Source organism: Littorina saxatilis, linkage group LG9, assembly GCF_037325665.1.
Source record: "Littorina saxatilis isolate snail1 linkage group LG9, US_GU_Lsax_2.0, whole genome shotgun sequence".
NCBI classification, from domain to species: domain Eukaryota; kingdom Metazoa; phylum Mollusca; class Gastropoda; order Littorinimorpha; family Littorinidae; genus Littorina; species Littorina saxatilis.
This window is the reverse complement of record NC_090253.1, coordinates 32,063,954-32,078,638: the sequence shown is the minus strand read 5'-3', so window position 1 is coordinate 32,078,638 and position 14,685 is coordinate 32,063,954.

The window sequence follows — 14,685 nt, the reverse complement described above, 5'->3', positions numbered from 1 at the left end:
GACACCGGACCAACCAGTCCTAGCACTAACCCCATAATGCCAGACGCCAGGCGGAGCAGCCACTAGATTGCCAGTTTTAAAGTCTTAGGTATGACCCGGCCGGGGTTCGAACCCACGACCTCCCGATCACGGGGCGGACGCCTTACCACAAGGCCAACCGTGCCGGTATAAAGCTGGCTACGGTTGTCGATCTCACGCTCATGAATTGAACGGAGTGTAATTTTGTGTGCAGCGTGTTTGAACAGGTGGAGGCAGGAACGAGAGCCGATTTATACAGTCTTTCTTAGGATTGAAACTCTGGGTTGTGATACAGAATCGACGCCGAGGAGAATTCTGCGGGCTGTGGTAAAGTTCAATGCATCTGTTGGGACTTATAGATGTGTGTACATGTGTGTGTGTGTGTGTGTGCTGTGTGTGCGTGTGTGTGTGTGTGTGTGTGTGTGTGTGTGTGTGTGTGTGTTTGCCTGCACTTTGCGTGAGCCGAACCTTTCTTTTCATGCCTGCTGAAGTCAGTGACACAACTTATTTTATGCACTCTGATTTCTTCATGCGCAGTCACGCTCAGATCGCAGCGTTAAGTACCCGCAGCCAATCGGTCATCAAACTCTTTGATTGCGGCCCAGATGCAGGTGTCAAAAACACGCACGTGTGGCCATTGCCCCCCGCCCCCCCCCCCCCCCCCCCCCCCCTCCCCCCCCACCTGCTCCTCCTCCACTTCGTCATCATCATCATCATCATCATCATCGTCGTCGTCGTCGTCGTCATGATCATCATGATACATGATCATCCATCATCATGATCATCATCATGATCGTCATCGTCTTCGTCATGATCATCATTATTGTCATCATTGTCATCGTCTTCGGTCGATGTCACTGTCATCGGCAGCAATGTCGACATCGTAACTCAACTACAGACAGATCAATTAACCGATAGACAAACAGACAGACGCACGAACACAAGTGTGTACGCAAGGAAAAAGGGAATGTAGTTGGGCAATATGTCAAACAGGCCACACTTGCACGGTCGTAGTAGGTAAGTTTGTAAAACACACATGAAAAGCGAGAGTGGAGCTGTGTGATATTACTTATCAGGTTTCCGACACCGCATATTATTGCGTTCTCACCTTTCTCAGGGTTGACGTAGATGTACTTGGCCACACACGACCACTTGGTTATGTACAGGGTGGTGTCACAAGTATTGCATATCGTTAGACGTACATTTGTAGCAATACATTTGGATCGCTCAAAAGAAAAATCGACAACATATATATTTGACTTGCCTCAGGCTGAGATCTGTTTGTCTGTCTATTCTCCAGCTCTTTCTCTTGTCTTTCTATTTGTCTGTTACACCCGCAGACACACACGCACGCACACGCATACACACACACACACGCACGCACGCACGCACACACGCACGCCGCACACACACACACTCACACACACACACACACACACACACACACACACACACACACACACACACACACACACACACTCTTTCACTCACACACACACTAATACACACACACACACACCACGACTGTCAAATGGTTCAAACCACATTTGCCCACGATGTTCAGCCTTGTATTATTATGCAATAATGCTGTTGACGCCGTGTATCGCATAGCTTTTCTCAGCTGTGCCTCAAAGAAACGTCGGACAGCTCGATAGCTTTCTTGGCATAGTTCTCTTGCTAATTGCAGTGCTAATCAGAAGAAAGGCGCTAAGGCAGGGAAAACTTGGCGAAGGCATACAGTGCACAAGACTCAGTGTGATTAAGACTAGCACGATGAATTGAGCTGGACGCACTATCATCACGGGGAATAACCTGTCCAACTCGGGTTGGGCGGCCCATCGCGGAACGTACATCGAGCGTTTCTGATATTAAAAGCAAAATACAGATATCGTACATTATCCTCTCCTTGCAGTGGGAACTATTCACGACACGACGCAGGTTGCATTGGAACATATTCACGACAAGAAGCAAGTCTGCAGGTTACCGGGTTGCGTGAGACGTTCAGTAGCACCGATATGTCCCGAGTTCATGGCCGCAGTCATTACACCCCCGGTATAGGGGTGTGTATAGGTTTCGCTCGATGTGTTTGTTTGTTTGGGTGTGTGTTTGTGTTCGCATATAGATCTCAAGAATGAACGGACCGATCGTCACCAAACTTGGTGAACAGGTTCTATACATTCCTGAGACGGTCCTTACAAAAATTGGGACCAGTCAAACACACGGTTAGGGAATTATTGGTGGATTAAAATTATACAAGGACTTATAGAGGGACATCTTCATGGTCAAAGGGAAATAATTGGTCGGGAAAACATGGCGGACAGGTAGCTCCGCTCTGCTGCTCGTGGCTGTGAATTTTGTGAAATCTACATGTGCTACTGTAGATGAATGGAGCTGTGTACTGGTGTGTAGATGATTAATGGACTGTGCAACGCAGTAAGTCATACAAATGCAAGTACTGTGTTCTTCTTCCTTGAAATGACAGGTTTTCTCTAAATCCTATTCATTCATGTACAGTGATTGCAAGGTCAACCGGTGGTTCTATTTTTAGATTCACGTGAATACCATGAGTAACTTCTGCCAGCTGCGATACCTTGGCTTGACTTGGCTTTGGCTTTGGTCTTGATCTTGAACTTGAACTTGACCTAGTCAGACGTCACCCCTGTTGTGTGTGTTCCCCGTGGTTTTCCCGTGGAATTGAACCGGTGTACATCTGTGTCTGTCTAAACGGCCCACGTGTGACCTACTTGAAACGTTTTTGTTTACAAATATGCAGTGTTGACCTGCACTCTCGTTTTTGTGACCGAGACCTCGGCTCCTTGTCGTGTCCATGTCTACCTCCACTGGGAGAGACGCCAAAAGGCCTGCATCGTCGCCTCTAACCCAGGAAGACAACGAGTCCAAGAACCAGCGGACGGATGGGAGCTTCCTCGAAGACCCTGAAGAAACCATTATCTCGGCTAACGATCCAGGTTTCATGAGTAAAACAATCATTGACACCATGCCTACCTCGTCCTCGTCCATAGAAGATCTGAAGCAGGCCCTAAGTGATCCACACTTAATCGAAGTACTTGCCAAAGCCGTCGCGAGCCGCGTCACGCAGGAGCTCCGCCTCGAGATCTCTGGCCTGAAGAAGGCGATCGAGGCCAAAGATCAGCAGATCGAAGACCTGAAAGAGCAGCTCGACGGCTTTGAGCAGTACACAAGACGGAACAGCTTGAGAATTGGGCCGGTGCCAGAAAGCATTGGAGAAAACACTGACGAAATAGTAAAGCAACTCGCAAAGGCTGTTGGTGTGGATCTCTGCGACGGCGATATAGATAGGTCTCACAGGGTAGGCCGCAAGCCAACCGGTGGCGAACAATACACACGATCCATTATCGTGAAGATGGCAACTCACCGGAAAAAAGAGCAACTCATGCGATCGAGGAAAAACCTGAAGAATGCCGATGTCACCAAACTGTTCACGAACCTGGAATGGCCGGCCCTAAAGAGAGGAGACTCAGCGGGACCCCAGCGACACCCCAACATATTCGTCAATGAGGATCTGACGAAGACAAGGGCTGGTATCGCCGGTAGGGCCAGGAAGCTCAAGCGAGAGGACTCGCGATGGCATGATCTTTGTTAAGAAAAGAGGCAGTGTCACCAAGCTCACCACCATGCGTGAACTGGAAGTATTTTGCAACTGACATATTTTCTGTCTCCACACCTGTGTGTTTTGGATACCTGTGCAAACTGACTCCAACCTGAGATAACACCGAACGTCATAACCTAAAAGTACCCATCGCCGCCTGTGTGTCTGTGTGTGTGTGTGTGTGTGTGTGTGTGTGTGTGTGTGTGTGTGTGTGTGTGTGTGCGTATGTGTGTGTGTGTGTGTGTGTGTTTATGTGTAGTACAGAGTATGTTTGTGAATGAACCTGCTATTGCTGAGAAAACGCCAAAACTGATCAATTGCACAGTCTCTCGTAGACACGGATTTCGTTTACTTCTTCAAGACAACTCAATTAAGGTGATCTTTATGTAGTAATCGTCTTATGTGACTGTATGGCAATCCAAGGCGAGCTATAGTGATGGTAATGAACTGAAAACCTACGTATGCCTGTATTACAGTGTATTACAGTGTCTGACCATCGCAGTGACGATTTATGAGACAATAATAAGTTCATGTGCCAACGCAAGACGAAAAAACAATGCTGCGAACGAACACTATAATAGAACATTGACTGTGCAGCGCAAAGCCAAGCCCAGCGCTGTGTTTTGTCGAGTGTTGACCCGCGGACAGAGAAGCCTGTCCTCAGTTCATGTTTCCTGTAACCGTTGCATTGCTTAATTGACACTGGTTTAATTATTGTCGAACATGGTGATGTTGGCCGATGTCTCCCTAGGCTGTGCACTTCACTGTTATCTGGCGTCCTGATATATTTTCTTCCCGCGTGTGTGTATGTGTGTCTGTCTGTCTGTCTGTCTGTTTGTCTGTGTGTGTGTGTGTGTGGGGGGGGAGTGTTATAAATGAAACCAGCGTAATGCATCGAGTGTTTTGCTGTGTGCGAGCATTATTTTGACACTTGCATGCTTGAATATTTTTCTGATCTTTGTTCCACGACTCTGCTGCCTTACCTTGAAGACGTGTGTGTGTGTGTGTGTGTGTGTGTGTGTGTGTGTGTGTGTGTGTGTGTGTGTGTTTTCGGTAGGTGTACTTGTGTGGATGTATAAGTGTATTGATGGGTCACGACCAAACTACGCGACATCGACTTACATGTAAAACTGCTCCGTGTGCTGGATGCTTGAAACGTTATTTCTTAGTAAGTGTTGTTCTTGTTGTTGCTTCAAATGACTAAAAACAGTTGTTTTCTTTCCTCGTCATTTGTTTCATGTTGTATACACTCAGGACCATTTCATCTCCGTTCATTTTGTCAACTTTTTTCCGACAGCCGCGTCAGCGATTTTGACAGGACCATGTCAAAATTGTGTCATGTTCATTCATTTTGTTTTCCTACTTTGTATAAAAACGTTTATGACCTCTTTGTTTACCTGCTTTTCGCTATAGCTTTCCCCTGTTTTTCGCTCCTTAACCACTGTTATTCCCTTTTAGAGAGAGAGACCCGTTCACTGATGCTTGTCTCATGCCTAGCTACCGATGCCCAGCCCTGGTTCTTCTTCTTCAAAGAAGTTGTAACCTAAATTTTGAATGCCTTTAGACATCTTTAATTTCAGATCCAGGGTTGGTTGTTTTTACGCAATATCGGCCAGGTGCTCGCAAAAATTATTTTTTCTTGATCTTGACACCGTCCTGGTATATATGTTTTTAGTTTTTCACGGACAAAATGGTTTTCGAACAGCTCTCTTCATCTTTTTCCATGCACATTTCTTGTGTGTGTACTACGAGAAAAATATTGAATGTTTCAACTCCACACCCTTAAACCCCATACCCGACTCAAAATCGCAACCTTCCTATTTTAGTCAACCAATTGGAAGTAAGCGTTACGGGCATATGCTTTGGAACATTATATTCGTGCATAGTTTTGTGACACATGTTTTTGTCATTTTGCTGATGGTTTTATTGTCAGGAGATGTCCACCCAAACCCAGGCCCGCCTGGTAGAGAGCATGTTAAAGATACCTCTATTTTGCATATAAATGTACGTAGTTTGCGAAACAAGATTGATATTTTACAATGTGAAGTTAAAGAGCACGATATTGTGACTTTGTCAGAAACTTGGTTGTGTGACTCGATATCAAACGACAGTTTATGCCTCAAAGGATTTCATCCCCCAGTGCGTCTTGATAGGCCAGATGGATATGGAGGGGTAGCTGTTTATGTGAAAAACGATTTTATTTGCAAACCAAGGCCTGATTTGTTAATTCCAGGCCTTGAAGCAGTCTGGGTAGAAACTAAATTATTGCAAGAAACTGTGCTGGTTGGTTCATTTTACCGACCACCAGACTCTCGGATTGATTATTGGCACTTGGTTGACGAATCTGTAAAGCAAGTAATGAGAACACCACATAAATTTCTAATTCTTGGAGACTTTAACGAAGATTTTTTGAATAATCCATCTCCCCACTTTCTTAATTTAATACAAAAAAACAATCTGCACCAGCTCGTTACTGAACCCACACGTATTACAGAAACTAAATCCTCATGCATCGATCTGATCCTGACCACGAGTATAAACTTAATCAGTGAAGTTGTAGTGTTACCCCCCATTTGTAGTGACCATTCTGTGCCATGTGTAAAATTAACGTCACAGAGACTAAAAAAAGGTCAGTTCAAAAGGACTATATATAACTATGCCAAGTTAGATGTTGATACATTTTTGTTTGAATTGAACAAAATTGATCTTTTGAACACAGTTTTAAATGCGTCCATTGACGAAGCTGCTGCCTTGTTTTCTGAACATTTATTCCGTGTTGCAAAAACATGTATGCCTGTTAAGATAATAACAGTACGTGAAGATGATGCCCCATGGATGACTGAACATATTTTACAATTACGAAACGCAAAAAATTGTATACATCAAGTTGCTAAGCGCTTAAATACACCTGAGCAGTGGGCATTATTCCGCCTGACTAGAAATCAGTATACAGATGAAATTCGTAAAAGAAAAAGAGATTATTTTCTAGAACTTGATGAGAGGATAAATTGTAAACAGAACTTCGGAAGCAAAAATTGGTGGCAACTTGTTAATTCCTTCTTGAAGAAAAAAGGTGTTGCATGTAACGAAATTCCACCGCTAGAAGATAATGGAAAAATTATTGATAACATTTGTGAAAAAACGATTTTGTTTAATAATTATTTTGAAAGCCAGTCTAAAGTTGAAAATCCAGACGATCCCCTGCCCGAGGCAAATTGGTGTAATACATCTTTATCGACTTTTGAATTAACAGAAGCTGAAGTTGTCCAAGTGTTAAGGAATTTAAATTTATCCAAGGCCGTGGGCCCTGACGGAATACATAATAAATTGCTTGTAGATGGATTACCTGTTATCGTTCCACCGCTTACAGTTCTCTTTAACAGATCCTTGTCTGAGGGTGTTTTTCCAGTTGTCTGGAAAACTGCTCACATTACGCCCATTTTTAAGAAAGGCGATAGGAGTGCTTGTTCCAACTACCGTCCAATCTCTTTGCTGAGTTGTATTGGGAAGGTGCTTGAAAAATGTATACAAATCCGTGTGTTTGGTTATTTGAAAAATTATGATTTGATTACACACTGCCAATCTGGTTTTATTGCTGGTGATTCGACTGTTTATCAACTATTGAGTATATATGATGATTTTTGTGTTGCACTTGATAAAAACATTATGTCACAGGCAATATTTTTTTATGTATCCAAAGCTTTTGATAAAGTCTGGCATCGCGGTCTGCTCCACAAGCTTGAGGCGATAGGTATAAGAGGTCCCTTGCTTGTTTGGTTTGAACATTACTTGAGCGATCGCAGACAAGCAGTAGTATTGAAAGGAACCAAATCAAGTTATGCTACCCCTTCTGCTGGTGTCCCTCAGGGTTCTGTCTTAGGACCTCTTTTATTTCTCATTTATATTAACGATATTGGTGTTGGTCTTGAATCAGTGTTGAAACTCTTTGCAGACGATACGAGTATGTACTTAAGTTTAGATAACGATGATGTACGAGCAGAGATTTTGAATTCTGATTTGGATAAAATTCGCACATGGGCTTCTAAATGGAAAGTCACTTTTAATTGTCAAAAGACAGAATTGTTGGACATTTGTAGGCAACAAAATGTTTTACTTCCACCATTGTATTTCGAAGATGCACACTTAGTTGATGTTGAAAATCACAAGCACCTTGGCGTCATTCTACAAGGTAATTGTAAATGGGATTCCCACATAAAAAGTCTAATTGCTAAATGTAGAAAGTCAATTGCGTGTTTTGGTTTATTCAAGCATCGTTTAAACAGAAAATCACTTGAAGTTATATATAAATCCTTTATGTTACCATTGTTTGATTATGCGGACGTTATCTGGGATAACTGTACACAGTGTTTGGCAGACGAGTTGGAGACATTGCATCTCGATGCAATCCGAATCATTGTAGGTGCAGTACGTGGCACAAGCCACCAAAAACTGTATAACGAATCGGGTTTTGTGCCCCTGAAAGAAAGGCGACGTCGTCATAAACTTTTGCTGTATTATAAAATTGTAAATCGTTTAACCCCAGAATATTTATATTCCAAACTGCCGGTCCTGGTTTCCGATGTAAATCCTTACCACAGACGACGCCCTCTTGAACGTAAGTTTCCATTGTGCAGAAGTGAGTTATATAAATCTTCATTTTTTCCTTCAACGACAGCTTTGTGGAATAATCTTCCAGAAAATATACAACAAACGCAGTCAGTTGGTGAATTTAAAAGGTATTTGACCGATGGAGATGTTGTTGTTCCACCGTATTATTATTTAGGCAACCGCCAGGGACAGGTACTTCACAGCAGGTTGAGATTAAACATGAGCGATTTGCAACAAGACTTAGTTAACCGACACCTCTCTGATAATTTAGAATGTACGTGTGGAGCATGCCCGGAAGATTCTGAACATTTCTTATTACACTGTCCAAAATTTAAAGAACATAGAACCATTTTATTCAATAGTCTGCCAACACACGTTCTGGACTGCAAAACACTCTTGTTTGGAAATACTGATTTAACTATATCTTTGAACACGAAAATATTCTCTGTTGTACAAGACTATGTTATGTTAACTAATCGCTTCGGCTGATATTATATTAACTGTGCAATTGATGTAGCCAGGCATTCTCTCCCTCCCTCTCTCTCTCTCCCTCTCTCTCTCTCTCTCTCTCTCTCTCTCTCTCTCTCTCTCTCTCTCTCTCTCTCTCTCTCTCTCTCTCTCTTTACCCTATTTGTATAAAATATAATTAAAGATTATCAAGATAAGTGTTGAAGCTATCACTTGTTCGCCATGTTTTGCTATCTGAATGTGTATTGATTATAAGTTCAAGAACGTGTCCATAAGCAATCTGCTTGTTAACGTTCTCAATGTTGTTATTGTTTGAAACGTGTGTATGAGAATTTGAATAAACACGCTTAAACCAAAGGGAAATAACCATTCTCACTCAGTCACTGCCACCAACTGAGAAGGTTATTTCCCTTTGACGGGGGTGTTTTTCCTACCTCGTAGGAATTTCTTGTTTTTATTTGATTCTACATCTGTAAGTTCTCCTGATGACGGAACAAATATTGATTTCTTTTTCTCCTTTTGTGATACCTGTTACAGGTTAACTGTGCCGCTTTTAATGCGCTGTCATTAATAACGAAAGAATGTGTTTGATACAGTAGTTGTGTTTCTTCTCTTGGGGTGTTACAGTACAGTTATGCGAATACATTTTTTTCTTGGGGTTTGTATTTGTGTGTGCGCGTATTTGTTTGTTGTTGTTTTGTAGCTTGGTGAATTCGAATGACGCTCTTATCTCATGTTAACAAAAAATGAGATGGATCCATGGTGGGTTACAAGCTTTTTTTGCAAACATTAGATGGATCCATAGTGGTTTACAAGCTGATTTTGCACAAATGAAATAGGATATTGTTAAAGAGACGTAGAGTTCCCCAGAATACAACTGCTTACGATTGTCGTGATATTTATTTTCTCCAAAAGTCAAACAAACGGAAAAAAAGCTTTGTCATGGATACTCTTGTATGTACTACTTCCCTTCAAACTTATGTGCACGAACCTGACCTTAAAGAACTACCGCTGCAAAACAAAGTCAACAATAAGTAACGTTTCTTTTACTCCTCTTGTTGTGTACGCATATGATCGATCTCTCCTGCGGTGATCGTTCCCGCGAATGAAGTAGCATCTCAAAGAACACACTGTTTAGCAACTGAGCTGGAAGGTGTAAGGAAAGAAACATTTATAAAGAAAACGGTTGCTGTTTACTGACACATTTTTTCAAAAAGAGATCTGAAATGCCAGCTCTTTTATAGTTATACACCCAAAAGGGATTTTTTGCGAAGTGCATTTGTGGTTCCTAATTCTTTTGTGTACAGTCGAACATGTCTAAAACCACCTCCCGAGGGACCGACCAAACGTGGTCGTTATAGGCAGGTGGTCGCTTTGGAAGGTCGCTATGGAAAGGTGAATTACATAGAAGACTCGTCTAGGATCTATGGGAGTGCTTTCGAGAGGTGGTCTCAAGGGCAGGTCGGACTATATTGTTTTCAGCGCGCTGCGTTTGGGTGCGATGTTGTCGAAGAGCAACAGCGCGTGTTTCTTTGGAGTCTATGTTAAATACCAATAATTGTCTGCGCGGATGAATATTTCAGTAGGCCAACAGTGTTTGTGTGCAGACGAGACACGCGAAGAATCGATTAGCTGAACTGAGGATATTCTCTTAACTTGTGCTTTCAGCTTTAAGTGCTCGTGGGGTAAGTCTGCAATTTCTTGTCTTTATTTTCTTCTTCGTTCCTGCAAATCTGCCACTCTCTGTTTCCACTGTCCATGCGAGGCATTGATTTCAGTCAGTCGTTGGACGATTCTTTTTTTTGTGTCTGAATTCTTCTCGGCTTTTAAAGATGCTTTTCATGTCATCGTTTTTATACAGAAGACAGCTTTATATTGTACGTAGATTTGTTTAAATCTGTTATACTTGACTGCGAAATGAGTGCAGGCTAGGGAGACAGTAAAGATCATGTTCTGTTCTAGAATGTGAGAGACATGTTGGGGGCGGCAGTGCCACCCCCCCCCCTCCCCCCCCCCCCCCCCCCCCCCCCCTCCCTCATTCCCCTTTCTTCAAAGACAATTATTCAACAAACTGTCAGACTCACTCGCAGTGTTTAATTGTTTGTTTTATTTTTGAGAAATCGTGCACTGCTTACTGTCCATTTGAGAAAGAAGCTTATCTTACTTTATTCAATCCCTTGCACTGAATAAGGTGATCAGTAGTGGTTAGTATTTGTTTTAAATGTCTTGGTGTGTGAAATGTATGCCTTCCTTTTGTCAGTGAAATAAACAAAGGGATTGTGTGATGAAAGGCATTTCTTTACACAAGCGTCGAATTTGAACTATAAGTTCTTTGCGGATCAATTTAAAAAAAAAGTTTTTTATATTGTACTTTTTTGGGGTATATATTTTTGTTTCAAAATTGTTAGAAGAGTTATGGCCGTTTGGTTAGTGTATTGCTGTCCAGTGTCTCTAGTGCTTAGTTTTGACCATCAGTTTGGAAATGAAACGACATTTCAGAGTCGTATTTACAAAAAACAAAACAACAACAACCACAACAACTAACAAACAAACAATTACAAACTAACAAACAAACAACTGCACACGACCCGACGACGCTTTCTTGCACCGGCTTTGGGAATAGAACTGTGTCAACAAAAAAGACAAAAGATAAAGACCGTACGGTTATCTATTACCCTTGACTTCCGAGTGTTGGTCCCGTTTGATTACTTGTTACACCAGCGGCTGTTGGGTGGGAGATATGGCTGTGTAAACACGCTACTTTCGCTCTCACCTGAGTGGACTCGAGCATTTCTGGCACCCGGGCTGACACAGTACATGTACAGCCAGTGTTGGCCAAGAGCATGAACGCCTTTTTCCGAGTGCCAGCGCTGAAAAGTGCAAGCGCTATGCAGGTAATGTGTGAGTGGTGATCGACACAAATCTGCAGACTTGTTATTAGTCTCCAAGTTACACAATTGCAATGGAGTAAGCTTCGCTGCCAAGGAATTCTGTCAGTCAGTGTTCATAGTTGTGTTCGTGATCTTCTGTGCAGTGTAGCATTTCCTGCTTGAAGTGTGTATGTTGTGTGTGTGTGTGTGTGTGTGTGCTCAAGTGTTTCTGTTGTGCCGAGGATATAGAATTGAACTGATTGTGGTGCTGATCAAAGAAGCTCTGCGATTGAGTGTGTGTGTTTTATATTGAAAGTGTGCAGTAAAGCAACTATGATGACGATGAAATGAGCGTAAGTCCGTGCTGCCGATTTACTTCCCTTTTCAACGTGTTGTCAACAGTAGACTGATTTTCAATCAGTTTTTCGTCAAGTTGTTAACAGGTAGTGGACACGTAATAGGTGTGATATTTAAGTATCATTGTAGTTGCTTAAAAACAATCTTTCTAGAGGTTTTCAAAGGTCTGGATGACTGATTTGTACAGATTGGGATGCTACTGAACTAAGGTAGTCTTGCGTGTCATTTCAAAACAACAGTCTTGATTTTTGCTTGATAGTGATACAATTTGCTGAAGGCATTTGTACTGATAGCCCGACAGTGGTATTACACGAAAGTCGAATTTGCCCTTGTCAGACTAACAGGGCATGGTGCTGTATTGAAGTTGTTCAGCGTGTCACAAGTTCTAAAACAAAATTCTTGCTTTGTGTTTGCCAGTGATAAAACTGGTGGAAGACATTCGTACTGATAAGCACGAGGGGTAGTGCTACACGAAACTCGGCTTTGCACTTATCAGGCCGACCGGATAACAACAGAGTCAATACTAATCCAGTATTGTCGGTCGCTGTGTATTTAGTGCTGGGAGTATTAGTAAACGGGGTCGTGTTGTGCCAACAAGGGCTTGTAGTCCTCGTGAGGGCAATTCTACCTGTTTGAAAGTGACCTAGATTGTCCTAAGTCGCAGGCTTTTTAAGAGCCGTATCAGTTTCTTACCTGAAAGGGCATTGTCGTTCTACATGACTGCACTAGGAGGTTGACTTTGAGTATGAGGATAGTATGTATAGTTGTGCTCTATGGTCACAGGGAAGCTCTTGTCATTGGTATTGTAGTGTCGACGATGATTATGCTGCTAAAGTAGTATGTTGTTATTACTGATAGCATCAAAGGTGGAAGTGACTGACTATGTTGTTGTTGTTGTTAAGTCTTTTCCACTCATGACCAGCGCGTCAGAAAGTCAATGAGTCACATGTGACCGATACCCCGCCCAAGCAATCGGTCATGTCCGATTATAACGCGTCAGTGACCGACGACCAGTGCCTTGCAATTGACCTTGTAGTGCTGCCGATCTGTCTTTGTGACTTCTCGTATTACTTTTTGGGAAAACTTGCTTCTTCTTTACAGTAATAAATCTCTCGTCTTTTTAGGGGTCTTTTTTAGGGTTTAAAATCGCACTCGGTCTTGAGTTTTTGGTGCGGATGAAGCCAGGAGTAAAACTCGAAATCAAACTTTTCCTTGGAAAACACGTCGCCACTGCGTGTTTCACTATGCAGTTCCGTGTTAGCCATGTCATGCAGGCTACCCTATCGTTATGTAGTCCCGCTGCATGATCTGTGTTCTTGTGATGCTTGGTTAATATCCACAAAAGTTGCGTGGATTATTGCGCAAGTATGAGTTTGGGTTGATTTCCTTTCTTTTGCCCCAGTCACAAGTTTAGTGTATGAGTCTGACATTTTTAGTCTAAAAATACATGTGTCGAGTCAATACTTGGTGTTTATATAGGATTAACTGGCATTTCTAGTTTTAACATAAATGTATTAATCAATCAATGCCAGCTTTGCCTACTTGTGGACTTTCGTGATTTGACATCATCGTCCACTCTGAGCAACCGGTCTGTGGGTTTATCGACTTTACCCGGATCACCATTTTAACTGATGCATATACAGCTAGCTGGCCTGCTGAAGTTAATGGACTCGTACGACATCTAATTTATTTCCTACCTGATGTAGGTAGGTCGATTTGGAAATGCTTGTGACATTTGATGTGATGGAGATTTCGTTGTTCACGTGCACTCGGCTAAACACACTGTTTGCTGTGACCTTTGAGTTTTTACTCATTACATCTTTAGTTCTCTCGTTCATCTCTGCTCTCCGTATAAGCCGCACACTACATCAAGCTGAAATTCCTCTGAAGAAGAACAGCTGCCTAAATGGTGGGGTGATTGAACTCGGTAGGAATTATTCTTCCTATTTGGGTGACCTCTGTACCACGTGAACCTGCGAGTACGGGTACGCTTTTCATAATAGTTATATAGTATACAATACCGAATGGCTGAAAAGTAGCCATAAAGAAAAGTCAGGTCTTTTCCTTCTTGGCGTGCTTCCGTTGCCAAATTATACTTCAGTCTTCAGAATAGTTCATAGAATTGTGTTGTATTGTATCGACAGGTTTTCGTTATTTACCCACAACGCTCGATGGTTTGCGTGTGTGGAAGAAGTAAACAACTGAACCATATCTAGGTTTCCGGTCGACAGAGGCCGTAGTGGGACTTTTCCGTGTTGTTGTGGTTGTACATTGATAAAACCCGATGGTTTGCAAGCGTGAAAGAGGCAAACGAATCTACCGTAGATAGATTTCCGGACGACTGTGGCCATATATAGTTCGATTTCCCTGTGAATGACTTTGTCACCCGTTTTGACTTTGTCCCTACCTGCAAGCCTGTGTACACTTGTGATTTGGTGTGTGTGTAGTGCGATACATTAAAGGCACACGTCTTCTCGTGAAAACAGTTCGGCTTACCATCTCTCAGATCTGGACAGGCTTTAAACCCATCCTTCCACTTAGTCACATACATCAACAGCCTGGATGTTCTCTGTGGACAGTTGTATTTTTTTTTAATGAATTAATTACTAAAAGGCCAGTAGAAATTAAACCATCAAGGAATTGAAACTCAGCACAGAAAGCAGTACGGGGTGTTGATTGTTGGTGTGTGACCACGTGGAGGGGCGGTTTTTATCAAGCCTAGCCTGATCTGAG